This window comes from Equus asinus, chromosome 19 (assembly GCF_041296235.1).
Source record: "Equus asinus isolate D_3611 breed Donkey chromosome 19, EquAss-T2T_v2, whole genome shotgun sequence".
NCBI lineage: Eukaryota > Metazoa > Chordata > Mammalia > Perissodactyla > Equidae > Equus > Equus asinus.
The window spans coordinates 8,535,440-8,561,141 of record NC_091808.1 but is presented as its reverse complement, the minus strand read 5'-3'; the positions used below and the strand labels follow the sequence as shown (position 1 = coordinate 8,561,141).

The following is a 25,702-nucleotide window of genomic DNA, read 5'->3' as shown; positions in this document are numbered from 1 at the left end:
CAGCCATGGGGCCGGCCCTTATTTATTATTTCTAAAAGCTTTTTGGTCAGTTCTTTAGGGTTTTCTCTATATAAAATCATGTCATCTGCAAATAGTGACAATTTCACTTTCATTTTTTTAAAGATTTTATTCTTCCTTTTTCTCCCAAAGCCCCCCAGGGCATAGTTGTGTATTTTTAGTTGTGGGTCCTTCTAGTTGTGGCATGTGGGATGCTGCCTCAGCGTGACTTGATGAGCAGTGCCATGTCCGCACCCAGGATTCGAACTGGCGAAACCCTGGGCCACCAAAGCAGAGTGCGCGAACTTAACCACTCGACCACGGGGCCAGCCCTGAAAGTTTCACTTCTTCCTTTCCAATTTGTATCCCTGTTATTTCTTTTTCTTGCCTGATTGCTCTGACTAGGACTTCCTATACTATGTTAAATAAGAGTGGGAAAGTGGGCATCCTTGTCTGGTTCCTGTTCTTAGAGAGATAGCTTTCAGTTTTTCCCTGTTGAGTATGATGCTGACTGTGGGTGTGTCATATATAACCTTTATTATGTTGAGGTACTTTCCTTCTATACCGACTTTGTTAAGAGTTTTTTATCATAAATGGATGCTGTATCTTGTCAAATGCTTTGTCTGCATCTGTTAAGATGACCATGTGATTTTTATTCTTCATTTTGTTAAGGTGGTGTACCACACTGATTGATTTCTGGGTGTTGAACCATCCCTGAGTCCCTGGTGTGAATTCCACCTGATCATGGTGTACGATCTTTTTAATGTATTGCTATATTTGGTTTGCCACCATTTTGTTGAAGATTTTTGCATTGATGTTCATCAGTTATATTGGCCTGTAATTTTCTTTTTTTGTGTTATCCTTGTCTGATTTTGGTATCAGGGTAATGTTGGCCTTACAGAATGAGTTAGGAAGCTTCCCTTCCTTTTCAATTTTTTCGAGGAGTTTGAGCAGGATAGGTATTAAATCCTTTACTGTCTGGTAGAATTCACCAGGGAAGCTGTCTGGTCCTGGACTTTTATTTTTGGGGAGGTTTCTGATTGCTGTTTCAATCTCCTTACTGGTGATTGGTCTATTCAAATTCTCTATTTCTTCTTGATTCAGTTTTGGGATGTTGTATTATTCTAAGAATTTATCCATTTCTTCTAGATTTTCCAACTTGTTGGCATATAGCTTTTCATAGCATTCTCATAATCTTTTGTATTTCTGAGGCATCCATTGTAATTTCTCCTCTTTTGTTTCTGATTTTATTTATTTGAGCATTCTCTTTTTTTCTTGGTGAGTCTAGCTAAAGGTTTGTAGATTTTGTTTATCTTTTCAAAGAACCAGCTCTTCATTTCACTGGTTTTCTTCTTTTTTTTCAGTCTCTATCTGTTTATATATTCTCTGATTTTTATTATTTCCTTCTTTCTACTGATTTTGATCTTTGTTTGTTCTTCTTTTTCCATTTCCCTTAGGTTCACTCTTAGATTGTTTATTTGAGGTTTTTCTTGTTTGTTGACGTAGGCCTGTATTGCTACAAACACCCCTCTTTGAACTGATTTTGCTGTATCCCATAAATTTTGGCATGTTGTATTTTCATTTTCATTTCTCTCCAGGTATCTTTTCATTTCTTAGTTGACCCAATTGTTGTTCAGTAGCATTTTGTTTAATCTCCACATATTTGTGGTTTTTCCAATTTTCTTCCTGTAGTTGATTTCTAGAGTCTGACTGCTGTGGTTAGAAAAAAATGCCTGGTATTATTTCAATCTTCTTAAATTTGTTGGGACTTGTTATATGGCCTAATATGTGATCTATCCTGGAGAATGTTCCATGTGCATTTGAAGAGAATGGGTATTCTGTGGTTTTTGGATGAAATGTTCTGTATATATCTACTAAGTCCACCTGGTCTAATGTGTCATTTAAAGCCAATGTTTCCTTATTGATCTTCTCTTTGGACAATCTACTCATTGGTGTAAGTGGAGTGTTAAACTACTTTACTATTATTGTGCTACTGTCTATTTCTCCTTTTGTGTCTGTTAATAATTGCTTTATATATTTAAGTACTCCTATGTTGGGTGCCTAGATATTTACAAATGTTGTATCTTCTTGTTAGATTGTTCCCTTTATCACTACGTGGTGCCCTTCTTTGTCTCTTGTTACAGTTTTTGTTTTAAAGTCTATTTTATCTGATATAAATATTGCTACCCCAGCTTTCTTTTCATTTCCATTTGCATGGAGTATCTTTTCCCATCCCTGCACTTTCAGTTTGTGAGTGTCTTTAGGTCTGAAGTGTGTCTCTTGTATGCAACATATACATGAGTATTGTCTTTTTATCCAATCAGCTACCCTATGCCTTTTGATTGGAGCATTCAGTCCATTGAAATTTAAAGTAGCTATTGATGGGGCTGGCCCCGTGGCCGAGTGGTTAAGTTTGTGTGCTCCGCTGCAGGCAGCCCAGTGTTTCGTTGGTTCAAATCCTGGGTGTGGACATGGCACTGCTCATCAAACCATGCTGAGGCAGCATCCCACAACTAGAAGGACCCACAATGAAGGATATACAGCTATGTACTGGGGGGCTTTGGGGAGAAAAAGGAAAAAAAGAATTCTAATTAATGTATGTAATTAAAGCTACTAAAATTAATAAGGGAAAAATCTCCATCTGCAAAAAAAATAAGACGTATATCTTTGCTTAGAGATATGAGAAATAGAGATACATTTTCTCAAGAAAAAAAACTGTCCAAAAATAAAGCTAGTTATCTCTGAATGTTTAAAAAAAAAAATGCCAGCCCGGTGGTGTAGCAGTTGAGTTTGCACATTCCCCTTTGGCAGCCCAGGGCTCGCTGGTTTGGATCCCAGGCATGAACCTAGGTACCACTTATCAAGCCACACTGTGCCAGGCATCCCACATATAAAATAGAGGAAGAAGGGCACAGACGTTACCTCAGGGCCAGTCTTCCTCAGCAAAAAGAGGAGGATTGGTGGCAGATGTTAGCTCAGGGCTAATCCTCCTCAAAAAAAAAAATCTTTGGGAAGAGATTTTATGTGTGGGCAGGGCTGGCTAAGATTAAAATAAGTTTGATTAAGTGAATGCATTTTAATATCAAAAGTAAGCTGGTGCAAAGTTCAAATTTTATTTTCTCTTCTTGTTACTAAAAAAGGAGAGAGAAAAGAGAATCTTACCTTGTGTGGCCAAGTTAGCTAAAATTAAGTTGTTATTTTAAGTATTTAAAAAATGTGTTGATATCAATAGTGTATTTATATAAAACTGGAACTTAATTTTCTTTTCATCTGTTAAAAGAACAACATTTGGGCCACCTCCAGTGGCCTAGTGGTGAATTTCAGCATGCTTTGCTGCAGCAGCCTGGGTTCAGTTCCCAGGTGTGGGCCTACACCACTCTGTTAGCAACCATGCTGTGCTGGTGGCCCATATACTAAGAAATAGAGGAAGATTGGCACAGATGTTAGCTCAGGGTGAATCTCCCTTAGCAAAAAACAAAACAGACAAACAAAATCCATTTTATTGAAATATTGGTCTTTGCCTGATAAGAGATTATGAAAAGTCTTTCCTTACCTTTTGTGTTTTATCAGAACTATTTCCTGTGCCTTATGTTAAAGCTGAGTCTTTTCTATTAAAAAGAGCTAAGGTTTTACAGTTGCATAACCTTCTTTATTTGTCTTTAAAGTCTTTTTGTCACTTTGGTTAAATAGATTATTAAATATTGTTTCATAATGATCTGTGATCCTATTCAGGCAAGTGTTTTAAAACCCCTTTGATATTTTTTATAAACTTCCAAAATTAAATTCTAAATGGAGTCTTTTTTACTTCTAACTTGAGGATTTTTCAGAGGTCCCTGAAACATCACAAAGGATTTGTTCTTTCTCTTTATAAAAAGAGGAATGTTAAACTAATTCAGCTTATTTTGTATGTTAAATTACATGGAAAATATCATGAAATAAGAAATAACATGGCCTTTTTTTTTCAGAGTTGATCTTTATAGGTCAACTGGATCCTTTTCTTTTTTTTAATTGAGTACACAATAGTTTACATCAATGTGAGATTTCAGTTGTATGTTATTTCTTGACTGTCACCACATAAGTGCTCCCCTTCACCCCCTATGCCCACCCCCCCACCCCCCTCCCCCTGGTAACCACTGAACTATTTTCTTTGTCCATGTGTTTGTTCATATTCCACATATGAGTGAAATCATCTGGTGCTTGTCTTTCTCAGTCTGGCTTATTTCGTTTAGCATAATACCCTCCAGGTCCAACCATGTTATTGCAAATGGAATGAATTTGTTGTTCTTATGGCTGAGTAGTATTCCATTGTATGTATATACCACATCTTCTTTATCCAATCATCAGTCAATGGGCGCTTGGATTGTTTCCATGTCTTGACTATTGTGAATAGTGCTGCAATGAACTTAGGGGTGCATATGTTACTTTGGATTATTGATTTCAAGTTGTTTGGGTAGATATCCAGTAGTGGGATAGCTGGGTCATACGGTAGTTTTATTTTTAATTTTTTGAGGAATCTCCATACTGTTTTCCATAGTGGCTGCACCAGTTTGCATTCCCAGCAGTGTGTGAGGGTTCCCTTCTCTTCACACCCTCTCCAACATTTGTTATTTTTAGGCTTAGTGATTACAGCCATTTTAACGGGCATAACGTGCTATCTTAGTGTAGTTTTCATTTCCCTGATGATTAGTGATGTTGACCATCTTTTCATGTGTTTATTGACCATCTGTATATCTTCTTTAAAAAAATGTCTGTTCATCTCCTCTGCCCATTTTTTGATGGAGTTGTTTGTTTTTTACTGTTCAGTTGTGTGAGTTCCTTATATATTATGGAGATTAACCCCTTGTCAGATATATGGTTTGCAAATGTTTTCTCCCAATTGATGGTTTGTCTCTTTGTATTGATTCTAGTTTCTTTTGCCTTGCAGAAGCTCTTTAGTCTGAGGAACTCCCACTTGTTTATTTTCTCTTTTGTTTCCCTTGTCTGAGAAGACATGGTATTCGAAAAGATCCTTTTTAGTTCGATGTCCAAGAGTGTAATACTTATATTATCTTCCAGGACTTTTATAGTTTCAGGACTTATCTTCAAGTCTTTGATCCATTTTGAATTTATTTTTGAGATAGTGGTCTACCTTCATTCCTTTGCATGTGGCTGCCCAATTTTCCCAACGCCATTTATTGAAGAGACTGTCTTTTCTCCATTGTATGTTCTTGGCACCTTTGTTGAAGATTAACTATCTGTAGATGTGCGGTTTTATTTCTGGGCTTCAGTTCTGTTCCGTTCATCTGTGTGCCTGTTTTTGTACCAGTACCATGCTGTTTTGATCACTATGGTTTTGTAGTACATTTTGAAGTCAGGGATTGTGATGCCTCCAGCTTTGTTCTTTTTTCTCAGGATTTCCTTAGGAATTCGGGGTCTTTGCTTGCCCCATATGAATTTTAGGATTCTTTGCACTATTTCCGTGAAGAATGTCATTGGGATTCTCACTGGGATTGCATTGGATCTGTAGATTGCTTTGGGTAGTATGGATATTTTAACTATGTTTATTCTTCCAATCCATGAGCATGGAATCTCTTTCCATCTCCTTATGTCGTTATCCATTTCTTTCAGTAATGTCTTATAGTTTTCATTGTATAAGTCCTTCACCTCATGGGTTAAATTTATTCCTAGGTATTCTTTTAGTTGTGATTGCAAATGGGACTGTATATGTGAGTTCTCTTTCAGAAAGTTTGTTATTGGAGTATAGACAAGCAACTGATTTTTGTAAGTTGATTTTGTTCCCTGCAACTTTACTGTAGTTGTTAATTATTTCTATTAGTTTTCTGATAGATTCTTTGGGGTTTTCTGTATATAAGATCATGTTGTCTGCAAACAGCGAGAGTTTCACTTCTTCACTCCCTATTTGGATTCCTTTTATTCCTTTCTCTTGCCTAATTGTTCTGGCCAAAACCTCCAGTACTATGTTGAATAAGAGTGGTGATAGTGGGCATCCTTGTCTTGTTCCTGTTCTCAGGGGGATGGTGTTCAGTTTTTGCCCATTGAGTATGATGTTGGCTGTGGCTTTGTCATATATGGCCTTTATTATGTTGAGGTAATTTCTTTCTATCCCCATTTTGTTAAGAATTTTTATCATAAGTGGCTGTTGGATCTTGTCAAATGCTTTCTCTGCATCTATTGAGATGATCATGTGGATTTTGTTCCTCATTTTGTTAACAGGGTGTATCATGTTGATTGATTTGCAGATGTTGAACCATCCCTGTGTCCCTGGTATAAATCCTACTTGATCATGATGTATGATCCTTTTGATGTATTGCTGAATTCAGGTTTGTTGAGGATTTTTGCATCTATGTTCATCAGTGATATTGGTCTGTAGTTTTCTTTTTTTGTGCTGTCCTTGTCAGGCTTTGGTATCAGAGTGATGTTGGCCTCGTAGAATGTGTTAGGAAATGTTCCATCTTCCCTAATTTTTTGGACTAGCTTGAGAAGGATAGGTATTAAATCTCCTCTGAAAGTTTGGTAGGATTCCCCAGGGAAGCCATCTGGTTCTGGGGTTTTATTCTTTGGGATGTTTTTGATTATTGTTTCAATCTCTTTACTTGTGATTGGTCTATTCAGATTGTCTATTTCTTCTTGATTCAGCTTTGGGAGGTTGTAAGAGTCTAAGAATTTATCCATTTCCTCTAGATTATCCATTTTGTTGGCATATACTTTTTTGTATTATTTTCTTATAATTCATTGTATTTCTGTGGTGTCTGTTGTTATTTCTCCTCTTTCATTTCTGATTTTGTTTATCTGAGCTTTCTCTATTTTTTTCTTTGTATGTCTGGCTAGGGATTTATCAGTTTTATTTATCTTCTCAAAGAACCAGCTCTTTGTTTCCTTGAGCCTTTCTACTGCCTTTTTTTGTTTCAAAGGCATTTATTTCTGCTCTGATTTTTATTACTTCTCTCCTTCTGTTGACTTTGTGCTTTGTTTGTCCTTCTTTCCAATTCAGTTAGGTGTAATTTGAGATTGCTCATTTGGAATTTTTCTTGTTTGTTAAGGTGAGCCTGTATTGCAATGAATTTCCCTCTTAATAAGGCTTTTGCTGCATCCCATATGAGTTGGCATGGCATGTTATCATTTTCATTTGCCTCCAGATATTTTTTTATTTCTCCTTTAATTTCTTCAATGATCCATTGCTTGTTCAATAACATGTTGTTTAGTCTCCACATCTTTGTCCCTTTCTCAGCTTTTTTCTTATAATTAATTTCTAGCTTTATAGCATTATGATTGGAAAAGATGCTTGTTATTATTTCAATTTTCTTAAATTTATTGAGGCTTGCCTTGTTTCCCAACATATAGTCTATCCTTGAGAATGTTCTGTGCACATTTGAGAAGAATATGTATTCTCCTGTTTTTGGATGGAGTGTTCTATATATGTCTATTAAGTCCAACTGGCTTAGCTTTTCATTTAAGTCCACTGTTTCCCTGCTGATTTTTTGTCTGGATGATCTATCCATTGATATGAGTGGAGTGTTGAGGTCCCCTAGTATTATTGTGTTATTATTGATATCTTGTTTTAGGTTTGTTGATAGATGCTTTACGAACTTTGGTGATCCTGTGTTGGGTGCAGATATATTTATAAACATCATTTCTTCATGCTGAAGTGTCCCTTTGATCATTATATACTTCCCCTCTTTGTCTCTCTTTACCTGTCTTATCTTGAAGTCTACTTTGTGTGATATAAGTATTGCAACACCTGCTTTCTTTTGTTTGCTATTGGCTTGGAGTATCATCTTCCACCCCTTCACTCTGACACTGTGTTTGTCATTGGAGCTGAGATGTGTTTCCTGGAGGCAGCATATTGTTGGGTCTTGTGCTTTAATCCATCTAGCCACTCTGTGTCTTTTTTTTTTTTTTTTGAGAATTCAATCCATTTGTGTTTAGGGTTATTATTGATGTATGAGGGCTTAATGCTGTCATTTTATCACTTGTTTGCCAGTTTCCCTGCATTTCCTTTGTTTCTCATCCTTTGTGTTTTGGTCTATCCATTGAATTATGTAGTTTTTTATGATGTGTTTCTTTGTTTTCTCCTTACTTATTCTTTGTGTCTCCGTTCTGCTTTTTTGTTTAGTGGGTGCCCTGAGATTTGTATTCAGAATCTCATGTATAAGACAGTCGATTTTCTGATGGTGTCATTTTTTTAGTCTAAACGGATTCAGTCCCTTTCCTCCTTCCTTCCTAAGTTGTTTTTCTCATATCTTATTCTATCTTGTGTTGTGTGTTTGTGGTTAAAATGACAGAATTTTCTTTGGTTTTGGTGTTTTCCTACCTTTAGCTTAATGCTATAGTTGAATATTTGCTATCCTATTCTGATTCTGTCTACCTATTTATCGCCTTACTATGTGTTTTGGGACCCTTTTCTCCTCTTTTTTCAGGTAAGGGGTTTTATGTGTGTGTGTATGTGGGGGGGGGGGTGTGTCTCGTGGCTATGAAGTCCCTTAGCTTTTGTTTGTCTGGGAAAGATTTAATTTCTCCCTCATATCTGAAGGATATTTTTGTTGGATAGAGTATTCTTGGCTGAAGGTTTTTGTCTTTTAAAGATTTGAATATGTCATTCCATTATCTCCTAACTTTAAGTTTTCTGCAGAGAAATCCACTGAAAGCCTGATAGGGGTTCCTTTGTAGGTTATTTTCTTTTGCCTTGATGCCCTTAGTAATCTTTCTTTATTATTCACTTTTGCCAGTTTTACTACTATATTCCTTGCAGTAGGTCTTTTTACATTGACAATCTAGGAGATCTGGAAGCCTCTTCCACATGGATATCCATCTCTTTCCCTTGGTTTGGGAAGTTCTCTGCTATTATTTCTTTGAACATGCTTTCTGCTCCATTCTCCTTCTCTTCTCCTTTTTTTTTTTTTTTTTTTAAAGATTGGCACCTGGGCTAACAACTGTTGCCAATCTTTTTTTTTCCTTTTTTTTTGTTTTTTTTTTCCTGCTTCATCTCCCCAAACCCCACCTGTACATAGCTGTATATCTTAGTTGCAGGTCCTTCTAGTTGTAGGATGTGGGACGCCACCGCAACGTGACCTGATGAGCGGTGCCATGTCCGTGCCCAGGATCCGAATTGTAGCAGAGCGCACGAACTTAACCACTCAGCCACGGAGCCAGCCCCTCTTCTCCTTCTTGAATGTCTATAATTCTTATGTTGCATTTCCTCATCCAGTTGGATATTTCTTGGAAACTTTCTTCATTTCTTTTTAGTCTTAGTTCTTTCTCCTCCTCTGTCTGGAGCATTTCAGCATGTCTATCTTCGATTATGCTGATATGCTCCTCTATGATGTCCACTCGAGCATTCAGGGAATCAGTATTTTGTTTTATCTCTTCCGTTGTGTCTTTCATCTCTAATATTTCTGATTGATTCTTCTTTATAGTTTCAATCTCTTTTGTGAAGTAGTTCCTGAAGTCGTTGAATTGTTTCTCTACATTCTCTTTTACCTCGTTGAGTTTTTTTATGATAGCTATTTTGAATTCATTCTCATTTAGCTTACATATTTCTGTGTCCTTGGGACTGAATTCTGGGTGTTTGTCATTTTCTCTCCAGTCTGGAGATTTGATGTAGTGTCTGATTTTGTTAGAGGAGGTGGGTCGGGTTTTTGCATTCTATTATTTTGTTGCAGTTACCACCTATTGCCACTGGGTGGGGGTTGAGAGCTGTGTATACAGAGCCCTCTGCCTTCGCTGGAGACCCCAGGCATTGGAGTGGCCAGGGCAGGTGGGGGAAGGGCCGCTTTCTCCTGAATGCTCTCCAGGCTTTCTTGCCCTCACTATCTGGTCTTCTTGGGTGTGGCTTGATGAGGTCACTCCCCCCACAACCCCAGCGAAAGCTTTCACTCCATTAGAGTGCTTCCTATAGGCTGCAAGGGCCCCAGGGAATCCTTGTTCCTGCACATGAGCACTCCCCTCCCCCACTCCTTTCCTCATGGATTCTCCCATAGTCACCATCGCAGTCTTTAGGGGAGGGAGCAAAGTTCTCTCTTACCCCATTCCAGCTCCTCCGGGGGAGGGGGGGGGCTCCAGCCTCTCTGCCCTCCATCATGTGACTGTATGGCTCTCCATTTTTGTGTTGTGTTAGGATGTCTTCTATTGGAGTATGGATGCCCCTTTTCATTGTATGTTGGAAGGGAGAGAGTCCTGGGCAAGTTCACTCCACCATGATGCTGATGTCCTTCTTTTTTTTAAATGATGCATCCACATTATTACTTTTCTTCTCCCTAAAGCCCCCCAGTACATAATGTATATTCTAGTTGTAGGTCCTTCTGGTTGTGCTATGTGGGATGCTACCTCAGCATGGCCTGATGAGCAGTGCTAGGTCCACACCCAGGGATCCGAACCAATGAAACCCTGGGCCACTGAAGCAGAGAACATGAGCTAAACCACTTGGCCATGAGGTTGGCCCTATGTTAAGTCTTCTTTGTGTTGTATCCACATAAGTATATATTATAAGAGTTTCAGAAATTATGTGAAGTTCCTGGAAGTCTAATATGTCCTGGTATAAAATGACGTCTGTCATCACAATTGAGGTTCACACTAAATATCAAGAAAGTGCCCTAGCTGACTTTCATGCAAAGGCAGCAGTGACAGACTCTATAAAGATTATGACACATGTGGATGAAGTCCATTCTGCTTCTGCAAAAAAAAAAAAAAAAAAAAAAATTGACCTCTCATTGACAAACTTTTGGCATCCTGATGTTCTTGTAACGTGGCAACAGTCTGTTCCTGAATGAGAGAAATTAAGATGGGAAAACAATGGCCGTAAAATAAACAAACAATCAGGACTATGGAAAGCCCAAGATGGCCACTTGGTTCTTCCCAGCTCCCCGGAAAAGCACATTTTTCAATTTTATATTCCTTCAACCACTATAGAAAAAACTATTTCTGTCCCCAGAGGCCTCAGAACTCCTCCCTCTGGGTCCTTTGAGCACCTGCAACTGGACTTGTTTCAACTGCCAATTAGCATGACTTATTAATATGTTCTTGTTATCATATGTATATTTTCTGAATGAGTTGAAGCCTTCCCTTGCCACAAAGCTGATGCCCTCACAGTGGCAAAGGAAACTGTTAGAAAATATCTTTCCCACTTGAGGTATACCTTCCACAATCTCCAGTGTTTGAGGCATCTCCTTCACTGCCAATCGTACAAGACTTAATGGAAACCTTACAGACTTCTTGGAATTATCACTGTGTCTATCAATCACCCTCAATCATCAGACACAGTTGGGAGAACTAATGGAAAAACTGGATTCAAGCAGAACAAGTATTAACTACATGGGGCTGCAAGAACTGAGGAGGAGGATGATAATTTTGTGTCTTTTTGTCTGAAACATGACTTTTTTTAATCTCTTGTTTTCCCAGATTTAAGGAAACCATTTTTTTTTTCTTTTCTCTTAAGCTGTCTGTGACTTACAGCAATTTGGTAAATTTTACCTTTGTAAACAGAATTGAAAAAATTACTTTTTCTCCCTACCTGATCCCTCTAGAATTCAGAAAGTCTCAGTGAGTTTTCTTATTTTCATGACAGTCTATTTATTTGCATAAGTTCAATAAGAATCTGTTCTCCCTGTAACAGGACACAATCGGAAACATTGGTTATATTACCAAGGCTGGAATTGACTGGAATGTCATGTTTGAGAGAGACATGCATAAATTCAGATATGACTAAAAGGCTATAAGGAATTAAGATTGACTCTATGAAGCCAATAAAATCCCTTGGAAAACCAGCCTGGTACATACTTACAGAGTTCCTGACAGTCTAACCAGGTGAGTAAAGAAGGTCACTGGCTGGCAGGTGCAAGAAACTCAGGATATGTCAGCAGCCTCAAAAAGAGACAAATTCACCCAAATCTATTAGTGTTGCAGGCAAAATATTTGGCTTGGCTCCTTAGCCTCAAGAAGCTATTGAAATTCAATCTTGAGATTCCTTATGAAAAGCTCCAGCAAAGTAAATTTAAAAGAGCTTATAGGGGCCAGCCCCACGGTATAGTGGTTAAGTTTGGCATGCTCCGCTTCAGCAGCCCATGTTCATAGCTTCAGATCCCAAGTGCAGACCTACACCACTTGTCTTCCATGCTGTGGCAGCACCTCACATATGAAGCAGAGGAAGATTGGCACAGATGTTAGCTCAGGGTTAATCTTCCTCAGCAAAAAAATGAAAACAAAAATAAGAAAGCTTATATGACCAACTGCTGTGTTGTTGCTGTATTTACATAAATAACTAAGCCAAATCCATTGAAACTAGATTCATTTTGCAAACAAATTCGTCTTAATTGCCTATCATTGATAAAATAAGGGTGATTTTAGGGAGAAAAATTATGCTTCAATACAACGTATAATGTACACTTGTGAATGTTAGGTTTCAGTGTTGTTAATTTTCCTTAAAGTTTTGTTATTTACCTAAAAACTAGATGGATCCTAAATTCTTCTAATTTGCTCAAATATTTGCCTACAACTCTCCAAACTAACATTTCCAATTTTTTTCCCACGTTTGACTTGGAATCTTTAAGAACTAAAGCTGCCCTTTTTCCCTGAAGCCCTGCAAACTAAAGCTGAACAACGTGATATAAACTCAAGAGAGATCACCACAACAGTCTGTTTTTAAACAACCATCTTTGTCTGTTGCTGTATAAGCCACTCAGAAAGTTTCCCTGAGCACCCAGTGACATCATCAGAGATGTTTCAACCTGAAAAAGATGCTTCGACTGTGACATCTCAAGATCTTCCTGACTGCCCCCTAGGGTCAGAAACTGGTTTATAATTTGCTCCAACTATTAATTATTGTCTTTCTTCATTTCCATAGACATGCCTCTTATTAAATGCCTGATTGCTTGCACTGTAGACCTCATTCAGGGAGCCCACCTACGTCACTGCCTCCTGCAATGACACACAACTGTTAACTGCGCTGAGCAATGTTGAAGACTAAAGATTAATTCAATGAAATAATGGAACAAAATACCACCTCAACTTTTAATATATGAAACTTCCAGGGAAGTGCACCCCAGGAGGCAGGAGAAAGGGTCACCAAGAGCACGGGGATGGACAGGAACACAGGGGTGTTCTAGAAAAGCTGGCCCACCCTGAGTTATGAACTGCCACACTGGATCCTACTCCATGGCCTCAGTCCCTGTGCAGGCTCAGCTCTCAGACGGAGGCCTGGAGAGGCAAGAGCAAGTGGTCCCAGGGGCCCAGCTGGATGGACAGTGGCAGAGCTGGCCTTTGACCGCACGCCCCTCCCCCCTGTTCCCCTGGGCTGGCCTCTCATCACGTGCCCGTGTCACCCTGCCTGGCCCTGCCCTGCCCCAGGTCATCACCATCTTCAGCCTGGTGGAGGTAGTGCTGCAGGCGGAGGACGCGGCCCTCAAGTACAGCGCCATCCTGAAGCGGCCGGGCACCGAGGGCCTCCTGGGCCTGCAGGACGAGGAGGAGTGTGACCACGACCAGCAGGAGGACTGAGGCTGCGAGCCTGGCCACACCCCACCCAGCGACGTACCAACCTCCCCCACTGGCTTTTAGGAATAAGACCTTTGCACACCAAAGGGGATTTTTAATTTGGTTTTTAACAACTCAGGGTTTTGTTTTTATTTTTTCCTTTTACTTCATTTTTGCTGCTCAGTTTTTAACGAACTGGAGGGGAGCGGGTGGGGCTGGACGGAAGGCTGGGGCCTGGCCAGTGCTCCTGGGAGGCCAGCCCCACTTCTGCCGGGCCACCACTGCCTTCCCCTGCCCAGGAAGCCAGGGGTTTTCAGCTAATCAGTGTCATGGAATAAAATCAAGTGCGAAGCGCTGCCTGGTGTGTGGGGCACTGCGGGGAGGCCGGGGTGGCAGGGGGCGCCTTGGATCCAGGACCAGGGACCTGCCTCAGACTTCACCCCTCACAGGTGAGCTGGGGTCACCACTCTCCAGAACCTTCCTGCCAGTTCCAGGATGATTCACAGAGCTGGCTGCCTGGCAGATTGATGCCAGCACCTCATTCTGGCTGATTAGAAATGTGATTAGTATGCAAGACAGCCTGCTCACCCATCACCCCGCGACAGGCAGCCGTGTCCATCCCCACCCACACCACTTCCTCTCTGGCCGCCAGCCCCATGTGGCCTCAGGAGGGAGAGTGTGGGACCTGTGGCACCCCCTCCCCAGTTCCTAGGCCAAAGCTGAGTGGCCCTGTCCATACCCCTTGGTGGGAGCTAGTGCCTCAGCACCTCTAGTCCCAATCCTGTGCCCTGGCAGCCCCAAGGGAGCACGGGGACAGAGTGAGGGCTGGGCCAGCCAGAGGAGAAGAGGGCCCTCAGATGCGCCTTCCCAACCAGGGAGGGGAAAATGGGCTCCTGGTGGCCCTGGCCTGGCCCAGCGTCATCCTGAGCACCCACTGATCTCATCATCCTCGGGGACCCAGGGACAGAGACGACGCACCACCAAGTGGTGCTCTCGAGATCCCCATGGCCTGACCTCAGCCTGTGCTCCCAGGTTCCCTGCCAAACTGGGCAACCAGAGGTGGGTTTCGCCAAGAGCCACCAGAAACTAGGGTGAGAACCACAGTGCCCAAGCTCCTACCACATCGTTTCCTGGGGTGTTGGTATTGACGAGCTCATGTGACCTGATCACAGAGAATTTTCCTCAAAGAACAATTAAATACAGAGCCTGGGAGCTCAGGGCAGATCAGAGCCCCCATGGAGTGGTGCCCTCAGGGAGGCGGTGGGTCAGAGGGCAGGGCCTCCCTCTCGGGCAGCATGGACCCAGGCCAAACACCCCTCCTTACTGCCCCAGCACCCACCCAACCCCGCTGGTGAAGCGTAGCTGGTGAAGTCAGCAGGGAAGATCTTTGCTGCCTGAGCCTGCTTGGGAGGCAGAGGCTGGCCTCCCCCTGATGTCCCTAGAGCGATGGGGCCACAGCAGCCCCTGCCCAGCCCACCCCACTTGACAGGCCTGGAAACTGCACCCAGAAAAGAGGCAGGTCTCTGCGCAGGTGACAGCAAGTCTGTGCCCAGTCAGGTCCAGGGCGTAGGCACCCCCCTAGCAAAGTGCAGAGGCTGGAGAGTGTATTCGCAGTCAAGAAGGGACAGCACCCAGAAGAAGGTGCAGGCAGCAGCCCCCATGGGTGAAGGCCTGAGGATTGAAGGTCCCTGACACGGCTGTGGACGTCTGAGGCCACTGGGTCAGAGAGGACGTCCAAGGTGACGCTATTGGTAGGACGGGGTGGGTGACCACGGCACCTGCGTGCCAGCCGGGGAGTTGGCAGTCCATCCTAGGGCAGGGCAGAGCCACGAGGCTTTTATCAGGGCCGAGACATGATACCACCTCTGGTCTCCCTCTCATTTATTCAACAACAGTGAGTGCCTCGTGTGCACAGAGGCCTCAGGGAGCCTGGTGGCTGTTTCCTGGTCAGGCCCCAAGGCAGGGCTGTGCTTGGTCAGTGGAGGGAACTGGAGGGCAGAGCGTTGGGGTGGAAGGAGCTAGAAGGAGAGCCACGGGGGCTGAGGCGCCAGGCTCAGCTTGGCCTGTCTGGTAACGCTGAGGACTTTCTTGGAAGGGTTTGAGCAGAAGAGGGGACCAGCCAGCGTCCCTGGGCTGTATGCTGAGAGTAGACGTCGGGGCTCCCATGCCAGCTGGGGCCAAGGGCCAAGGGCCGGGGTGGAGGGCAGAGTGGGCAGGAGCTGCAGGGGTGGTGAGAGGTAGTCCAGTCGGGGGCAGTAGTGAAGGTCAGGCTGACAGGATTTGCCGAAGGAGTGGGTGTGGGTGTGACAGGAGGGGTGAAATGCGGCAGAGCCGACGTCGGGCGGGGTGTCCTGGGGACACAGCCCCAGTTTAAAGCCTGGGGGGACTCAGAGGACTGACCGTCTGAGGTCAGGAAGATGAGAAGGACGAGCCCAGAGGGGTGGGGTCCTGAGCCTTCAGGAAGATTCCTGTCTCTTCACTGCAATGGAAAGAAGCCCCACGTGAAGTGGCTTTAGGAGGAAGGGAATTGATTGGAAGGCTCCTGGGTCGTATTTGAACTAGCAGAAAAGTCCAGAGCACGGGGGCTCCTCCAGGTCACCTGGGGCCCAGAAATCCAGTGCCTGCATGGCTCTCTGCCTCCCTTCTGTTCTGCTGCTTCCTCTCCTCCTGGTGTAGACGGCTCTGGAAACGTGAATTTCTGTATCTTGCAACCTGCCCTGCTGGAGAGAGTGTGACACTCCTTCCCAGTTCTAGCCAGCAGAGAATGGAGCTGATGCCCACCTGCAGCCCCAGGAGAGCGATGTCATGGTGCAGAAGGGTCTCCTGGGGACCTGTGCGCTTGGGAGGGATGGGCAAGAAGCTGGGGAGCAGGTCTCAGAAAGATGAGGCCGCGGGGGAGACAGCCCCAGATGCCCCCTGCAGCTGCTCTGACTCCAGAGCAGTGATGGGCCACGAGGTAGGAGGCTGGAGGCCAGGTGGGAGGGGCTGTGAATCCAGGTGAGAAGAAAGCCTGAGAGAAGGAGCAGATGCCAGGTGTCCAGACAGACCTGACGCAGCTGGGTACTGAAGTCACGGACAAGCATGGGCTCCCGACAGAGGAGCAGTGAGGACAGCCCTGGGGGAGTGGGTGTGGAAAGGATGGGGGCAGAGAATGGAGGTCAGAGAATGAGGCCGAGTCGTGCAGTGGGGTCAGGAGAGTGTCGATGCTCAGCAAGGGGTGGGAAGCAGCTGCCTTCACAACAGCGGAGACGTGGAAACACCCGCAGTGTCCGTCAGCACATGAATGGATGGAGAAGATGTGGTGCGTGGATAGAATGGAAGAAGGAAATCCTGCCATTTGTGACATGGAGGGACCTGGAGGACACTACGGTAAGTGAAATAAGCCAGGCTCAGAAAGACAAATGCTGCGTGTTCTCGCTTTGTGGAATCTAAAATCAAAGAGCGTAGAATGGTGGTTTCCAGGGGCTGAGCAGGGGAGAAAGAATGGGGAGATGGGGAAAGTATGAAGTTTCACTTAGGGGCTGAGTGAGTTCTGGGGGTCCGACGTGCAGCCTGGGGGCTGTGGTTGATACTGTGTTGCATACTTGAAATTTGCTAAGCGGGTAGATCTTAAGCGTTCTCACCACAAAAAGAAGATAGTAACCATGAGGTGGTGGCTGTGTTCCTTGATGGTGGTGATCATTTCACAGTATATACGTATATCAACACCTTCAAGACCAACAATTCCTGTCTGTCAGTTATACCTCAGTGAAGCTGATAATTAATAGAAATGGAGTCCGTGCCCTCCCCTTGAATCTGGACAAGCCTCTGTGGCTGCTAATAGGCAGAAATGTGGCAGAAGTGACACTGAGCCAGTGTCCAGGCCTGGCCCTAAGAAACTGGCAGCTCCTTCCTGTCTCTTGGAGTCCAGCTGCCATGTGGTGAGGAAGCTCAGCGACGCCATGGAGGAGCCCCATGGAGAGGACCCAGCTTGTCATCCGTGTGCCCGAGCCATCCTGGAAGGGGGTCCCTCGGCTCCCGTCCAGCCACCCCAGCTGAGGCCACACAGAGCAGACACAAGCTGTCCCCGTCCAGCCCTGCCCAAATGGCAGTTTGGACCAAATGAACAATTGTTTAAGGTTGTTTGGGGATGGTTCGTTACACACACAGATCCCAAGAACAGATCATCGATAGAACAGATCAATAGAGTTTACAGTTGACAAAGGAAGAAGCATGTAACTTAGAAACTGGTAACTATCAAAATAAAAAGCCGGGGGGTGGGGGGGGGGGAAGTGGTTGCCTCTGAGATGCGCAAAGGCAGAGAGGGAGAGAGGAAACTGCTGGTTTTGTTTTGCTGTGACAAACCTCGTGGATCTATGTGCTACTTTAAACTACATTCATGTACAAGTTGGACAAAAAGAAAAACCGAAGTTAGAACCCCCAAAAATCTTTTCCCTTAGGAGGAACGGATCTACAGTTGGTTTAAAAGGCAGCTTGTACATTCAGCAGCAGGTGTATTAAAGAGTCCGTTACTCCAGAAACAGAAAATTCCTGCTGACGGGCACCCTGATACTCGCCCTCTGTTAAAAGGCCGCCTGCGGTCTTCTCCTTACAGACTCGGTAGCAGTCTCAGGGTGACAAGTCCTGGTGCTTCAGTGGAGCCCCCAGGGGCCGTGTTTCTTCTGTGTCTGGGCCATGGCCTGGAGTCCAGGCTGAGGGCTTAGCCCCTGGGCAGCCGGCCAGCCAGGAAGCAGCCGCCCGACCTGGGGAAGGGCCGGACTGCAGGTGAGGCTGCCTCCAGCTGTGGCGGCTGTGCAGGAGGGCTGTGCCTCGGGCCCTTGCTGGGCCTGGACCACAGAGGCATTCAGGGGCTGGAGTCACAGACTTCAGGGTCATTGGAGTTGGGAGCGGGGAGAGTATTGAAGCTGAGTAATGATTTGAACCCTGGTGCATTGGAGGGGGAGGAGGATGCCTTTCACAATAATAAGGTTCTGGAGGTGCAGGGAGGGTATATTCAGCACTTGGAATGATGAGTTTGAATTTGCACATAACTGACTTAGGTTTGTAGAGGAGCAAGAAACTTTTCTCTATCCTTCTGGGTTGTTTTGCCTAGTTTAAGAATTAAATTCACATGAGACAGAAGAGCAGTAGAAAATCGGACAGTTTATAACAATGTATACATGGGAGAGACCCAGGAAAACTGAGTAATTTGCCAAAATGGCTGAAGCCACCACCTTAACTACCATCTTCAGCTAAAGAGAAAAGATGATGGGGGTAGTTCTTGGGACTTCAAAGGGGAGGTACCAACTCCCATGGAGATGGAAATGAAAATGATTAGTAAACAAATGTTTGCCAACGGGACAACAGGACAAGGAGAGGACTCTGATCAAAAGGGCTTTGCCAGGTTCCTCCCTGCCCACCACACCTGGTTCACATTATGCTAAGTTATCTCTGGCGATAGCTGCTGCCTGGAACAGGCCTTCTATCTGAAATTCTCTTAGACAGTTAGGGGGAAGGTCAGTTTCTTCCTGAGTCTTTTATTCTTAAAAATAAGCCAAAAAGACGCGATTTAGGGTAGCAAATTCTGCTCCCCTCCAGGTTACAAATTTAAAACCTCATGGTAAGATAACCTCTCTGAACTTTCTCTGTCTTCTTAGGGGTTTTTAATAGTTTGGGGTGGTTTTTTTTTTTCTTTTCAGTATATAAAGAGCCACTTTAGAGGGGAAATTTATTTAAATCATTTATTTTAATTAAAGTCGTTTTACTCAACCAGGTTCGTGAACACACACGATGTGTTCTTTGATGTTCATAAATCGTACACTGCTCAGTTCTGGAAAGCAGTTAGCCAAAAGTTGAAAAAGCAACAGAAACTGCAGTTCAAAATAGAATGTGAAACAGAAACTCTCCTTAGCATATTTCACCATAATAGGTTTTCAAACTAACCTAGGTGCTGTTGGAATAAAATCGTCCTCCTGGCTGTTGTGACATAAGATCAAAGTTAAATTCCTGAGGACGGTTCCAGGAGTCCTCGACTCTCCCAGGCTTTCATTTCCGCAGGTTCTGTATCGATGCCCAAACCACCTTTCAGCCACGGAGTTGTCCTTCAGACGTCACCCTCGGAAGGAGGACTTTGGTCTGTGACTTGCTGGAAAGCCGCCTGCCAGCCCATCCCTGCCCCTGCCCCTGCCGTCACCGCTGGGCAGAGGGGCGGCCGGGCCTCTGCCAACTCTGCCGGGAGCTCAGCACCTGCCTGGCCGAGTGTCCCCTCTACCCCTGCGCCCCCTGTCTCAGGCAGGCTGAGCCCCCAGGCTCAGAGCTGCAGACGGGGCTCTGCGCTGCTGAGAGTCCTCCCGGGAACTCCCTGGAAGGGGGCCTGGGGTGTCTCCTCCTTGGTGGGAAGGTCCCCTTTCCTGTCCCCAGCCAGGTACCTGAGCCTAGTGCTTTGTGGAAGGGGGGTGGCTGGATGTTGCTCTCTGGGAGGTGGAACTGGCCCGAGGGAGGCTCTGCCTGCACAGCCCCTAATCAGCAAGTTTTAACATTTGCTTTCGGGGAACGAGCCACTTGGTTGAGCATCTGGCCGGTTGTCTGGCTTTCAGACACTCAGGCTGCGACCCCCTCGCCAGTGTTCCAGACCTGCCCTTTCCAAAGGTTAGGGCTTCGCCTCCTCCTCCCCCCCACCCTGCTGCCCTCCCCCTCCAGAACTGCCTCTGCCACCGGGCCCTGTGCTAATGAAGTCCCCGCGACAGCCCTGTGATACAGGGACTGTTAATTTTCCCGTTTCCCGGATGAGGGAATTAAGGCTTGGAGAGGTGAGTGCCGGAGCACACCCAGGAAGCGGTGGAGACTGCAGTGCAGTCCAGGTCTGTTGACTGTTTCAGATCAGTGTTGCTCACACTCTTCCTGCATCACTTTGACGAGGGCGAGCCATAGCCACGAGCTGCCTGCACCATCACTGATTCAGATCATTTACTTAACATTGTTCTTTAAATGAGCTCAGTTTTTCCTCGAGTTTATTCGAAAAGGAAGCTTCGAAGTACCACAAATGGAAGATCACCATGTCTTGCCATAAATAGAAGGCATCTCTAGATTTCGAACAAGCGAAAAAAGCAATATGATTAAATTCTCCTTGGAGCCTGTGCCTGCCGGGACTCTAGGTGTCAAGCATGCTTCGTCTGTCTCAGAAGGCAGGTGACAGAGCTGGGGTGCTGTTACAGACATCGCAGAGCCAACGGAGAGTCTCTCCTTGACATTATCACAAAGGTCGGGGGGAGTTGAAAAGGTAATAACTTTCTCATTTTGAAGTTCAATGCGACTCCGTGTCTTGCCTGCATACCAGCTCAAACATCCCCCATGCCACCTAGAACAATCTGGAGGACCACACTTTGGAAATCTGTGTATCCCACACTTTGGAAAATGCTGGTTAAAGCGAAAATGGGAAACAGGAGCAACAGAAGCACCTAATCTTCATCAAATTCCAAGATCCTTCCTTCCTTCCTTCCTTCCATATAGCAAACATTCAGAAGAAAGCATAACACATACAGGTGTTTTCTTTTTAAGTTCTCAGTTTATTAATCCTGTCATGATAATCTGCACAGTCACCACAAAGTCACTGCAGAATCTGTACTCCTGTTGTCCAATCTCCAGCTCACTCTGCCAGCACCCATTGGCCTTCGCAGTCCCCTGACTCTCTCCATTCTGTTCTTACGTTCCTTTTGCTGTTTTCTTAAAGTCTTTTTCTGCTCGTACAGGCCATGTCTTACAAGTCTATGTTTAGGTTCATTTTGCTTCGCATAATCCAAAGAATGATAAATCATGCCAAAGTCAGTTGTCTTCCCACCACCAAAATGGGTTCTGAATCCAAATGCGAAGATGGCATCTGGTGTGGTCTTGTACATTTTAGCTAGTTTCTCCCGGATTTCTGTCTTAGATACTGTTGCCTTCCCAGGGAGAAAGATGTCAATGACCGTTTTTTCCGCTGAAGTCATCAGTGGTTCATGAACTTCCTGGTCCAGATAGTTGCTGTGTCCTTCATGATGGTGGTTGATCCTGAGGCAGCCAGGGAGGAAAGGAGCTGAAGGTATGGTTTAGAGAATAATTATGGTTTTGAACACTGAATTCACCACCACCCAAATCAAGAAATAGAAGGTGGCCAGGGTCCCCCCACCCCACCCCATATACCCTTTGCCTTCACAACCCAGCCCTTCCTTCCCCACCAAAGGGAACCACTGAATTCTTTGCATATCTTTTCTCATCCAAGTTTTATCTGCAATACGGTTTAGTGTTGCCTGTCTTTGAACTTCATGTCAATGCAAGACGGGCTCTGCTGTCTGCATTCTTCTATGATTAGCATCTTTCCCTCAGCATTGCTTGTGAGATTCAGTTAATCTGACGCATGTAACAAATACCCTCAGCATTTCTGTTGCTGTATAGTCTATACCATTTATGAAAACACCCAACGTGTATCCTTTCATCCCCCGATAACCACTTGGGCTGTTTCTCACTTTTTGCTGTTGAACCGGTGCTGCTTTAAGTGTTGCCACATACGTCTGGGACCACGGATCCGCCACGATATTTACCCACGAGGAGAATCGCTACGTCATCCGAGAGGCACATCTTAGTGTCACTGGAGAACGCTCGTGTGTGCAGCTCCAGTTCCTCTGCCTCCTCTCCGGTGCATATCGTGCTAGGGCTTTTTGGCCTTTGCCATCCTGGGGGCCTGTAATATCGCCACCGGGTTTGTTCTGCCTCCGTGGAACACCTTTTCAACGTCATCCTGTGTGAAGAAGCTGTCCCACAGGAGGAGGAAAGGGAGCTCTGGCGGAGGCAGATCCGAGAGTGGTGGGCCGAGAAACAGCAGCTACAGGAGAGGGATTTGGAGGAGTGGGTGTTTTGAGGGCCAGTGTAGGGAGGGAGCCAGCAAGGAGAGCAGGGCCCAAGGAGGGGCAGATCCTGAGAGCCAGAGTGCAGAAAGTGCCACACCATGTCCCACATCCCTCTTCCACAGCGATCACCTTTCTCTGGCAGCAACTACGCGACCTGCCTCTGTGGGCTCCCCCTCCTCCACCAGCACCCCTCCATTAGCATCCTGGAGGTGAACTCCACAGCCCAGAATCCTGCCCTCTCTTCACACTCAGCCTCAACGCCCTGAAGCACAGCCCTCTGCACCTCATGCCAGGCCTCAGTGTCCAAGGCTGGTGTAATGGGCTCCCTCTACCAACATTTGCCTTCTGGGGCCTTCCTTTGGGCTTTGCCACCTCTCCTGACCTCAGATGCCGACCTGGTGCTGACCCTTGTGTGGGTCAAGATTCCCAGTGGTGTGAGAACCAGTGACGTGGTATAGTGTAATCCCTGGCGTCCCCAGGTGTGCCCCAACATGTGCCCTCCAACTCCGCTGAGCCCCACAACATATCTCGGCAAACATTTGTCTTCTGTGGCCCCATGGACACCCTGAGGCCTGTGCTGCCTCCGGTTCCTTCCGAGGGGGCCTCAACAGGCCCTGCCAGGTGTTCTCCATCAGGGCCCATCTGCTCCTTGCAAGTGAAGAGCCTGGGTCCCTGGGCCCACAGCTGCCAGCCTCACACAGGCAGGGGGCTTCCCCCTCCTGCTGTCAGTGCCTTTGTGGGACCCCTGAGAACTCTCGCTGGCTGACCTCCACATGACACCTTCTGTGAGCCTGTGACCTTGCGGCCAGGCCCCTGCTGCGCTCTCCTGGGCACCCCTTTCTGGGCCATCCTCGCCCAAGACATGGTGCAGCTACTGCTCTGTGAGCAGCGCTGACCTCCCTGTGACCAGCTTTCTTGATGGCCCCTCACTCAGGAGGCTGGGAGGAAGGACAGGTGGCCCAGCCTCCTCTCCTGGCCCCAGAATGACAGGAGCAGGTAGGACCAGAGACGGGAGACGTGTCATCAGAAGTGCTGGCTGGGCCGGGCTGAGATGACCTCCCCAACTCAGTGCTCACCCAGTGCCCACCTACCTGCATGCTGCACCCCAAGTGGTTTAGGAGGCTCAGCACACCCTGATCCCAGGAAGTCTGCCCAGTGTGGCACCAGGGAAAAGAGGGCAAAAAAAAAAAAAAAAATCAGGGAGGCAGGCTGCCCCGGTGGCCTTGCAAAGCCGGGTCGTAGCCACAGACTTTGAATGTGGACAGACATCCTTTGATTACTGCAAGTGATGTGGGGTCTGTGTTTGGTCTCAATCCTGCTCAGGCACGTGACAAAATTCACAAGAAACCGAGGCAGATCATAGCAGATGATTGCTTAACGTCATCATAAGAAGAGCATTAAAAGGGGCTTCACACTACACACCTATCAGAACAGTCAAACTAAAAATAGTGACAATAGCAAATGCTGGGGAGAATGCAGAAAAGCAATGAGTCATACGTCGCTGGTGGGAACGGAAAATGGCGCAGCCATTCTGCAAAACAGTTTGGAGTTTTCTTTCTTTCTTTTTTTTTTCATAGCCTTTATTTATAATAGCCCAAACTGGATCAGCCCAGATGCCCCAGGACAGGTGATGGTTAAACACTCTGTGGTCCACCCATCCCGCCAGATGCTCCTCAGAGATGCAAAGGCGTCAACTGCTCACCCATGCTTGGATGACTCTCCAGGGAATTATGCTGAGTGAAAAAGAGCCAATCCCAAAAGATGGCAGGATCCCATTTATATAACTTATTTGACATGACAGAATTGTAGAAATACAGATCAAGTGTTAGGGACAGAGCGGGGTGGGAGGAAGGTGAGATGGTCATGAAGGTATCTGTGGGGTCGGAGCTGTCCAGTGTCTTGACCGTGATGGTGTTACGTGAGCCCACGCGTGTGATGAAGTGGCATAGAACTACACACACACTCGCCAATGAGTGCGTGTAAACGGGAAATCTGAGTAGAAATCTGAAAATCTGGAGATTGTTTCATTGGGGAAAACTGGGCAAAGTTTACGAGGGATCTCTCTGTATGATTTCTTACAACTGCCTGTGAATCTCCAGTTATGTCAAAAACTCCAATTCGAAGGGGTTGCTGGGAATTCACTGGACTGAGGACTGACTTAGAGTAACAGACCTTTCACCTACGACCTGGTAAAAAGAATCAATTAATCAATTAAACGCCTTCCCAGCAATTAGTCTGCCCTGATCTTTAGCCAAGAATTTCCCTGCATAGCAAGAGGATGCAGAGGGTAGAGGGAGTTATGAGGGCGTTTGACAGAGGCCAGGACTGATTCCTGGAGGGGATATGTTTTCCAAAGAGGGAGGAGGACCCAGGAACACTCTGCCTGAGGGGATGGCATGGTGAGGAGTGAGGCTGGGCTTGGGGATGCTGGTGGCCGATGCAGGCCCACTGGTTTGGGGGACCAAACCCTTGGCTCAGGTGGTGAGGAGGCCCGAGCACAGATGGAGCTACTGTGGTCCGCTGGAGTGGGCAAAGCTGGGAAGAAGAATTTTCTTTGAAAAGAATTTTAGATTGTGGCCAAAAGCACAAGGTAAAATTGAGCATCTTAACCATTTTTACCAGTTCATTACAGTAGCGCTGAGTATATTCGCATTGTCGTCGACAGATCTCCAAAACTTTTTCAGCTGGTAAAACCAAAACTCTAAACCCACTCAACAACAGCTCCCCACGTGCCCTCCTCCCCGGCCCTGGCAACCACCGTTCGACTCCCTACTTCTATGCATGTGACCACTTTAGATACCTCATATAGAAAGAATCTCGGTGTTTGTGTTTTGGGGACTGGCTTATTTCACTTAGCATCACATGCTCATGGCTCATCCATGTTGTAGCATGTGTCAGAATTCCTTCCTTTTTAAGGCTGAATAATATTCCATTGTACAGATGTGCCTCACTTTGTTGATCCATTCATCTCTTGAACCCAATGAACCCAGACAAATGGATAAACACAGTTTATGCTTTGGAACCCAGCCTGAAACCTCTCAGCTCCTTATCAGGAGCTACAGTTGCGGGTATGCTATGGAACGAAGAGACTCACCCCTGGATTCCACCTACCTGTCCAAGGGAACAGAGATCAACCTCATGTACGGGGCTCTGGGCCCCACCACTGCCAACGCCCTGTAAACAGGCACACTCCCCCCAGCCCCATGCCTATGTACACGCAAGCTGGTCCAGCCCAGCCCTCCATAATTGGAGACAAGACAAGGCCCACATTCAGTTGTCACCACCAGCTACACCCTTTTCCAATGCACAAAAACTCTGGGCCCAGGTTCCTGGACACCCACTCCAGCCCAGTGCATGACCCACCCGCCCAGGTCAAGTCT

The 25,702-nt window shown here is 45.7% G+C and overlaps 1 pseudogene; it reads right to left on the bottom strand.

Annotated features, from left to right (window-relative positions):
* Positions 1-16,525: 16,525 nt before the first annotated feature.
* Positions 16,526-25,580, bottom strand: LOC139041037 (small ribosomal subunit protein eS24 pseudogene; annotated as a pseudogene).
* Between the last annotated feature and the right edge of the window lie 122 nt (positions 25,581-25,702).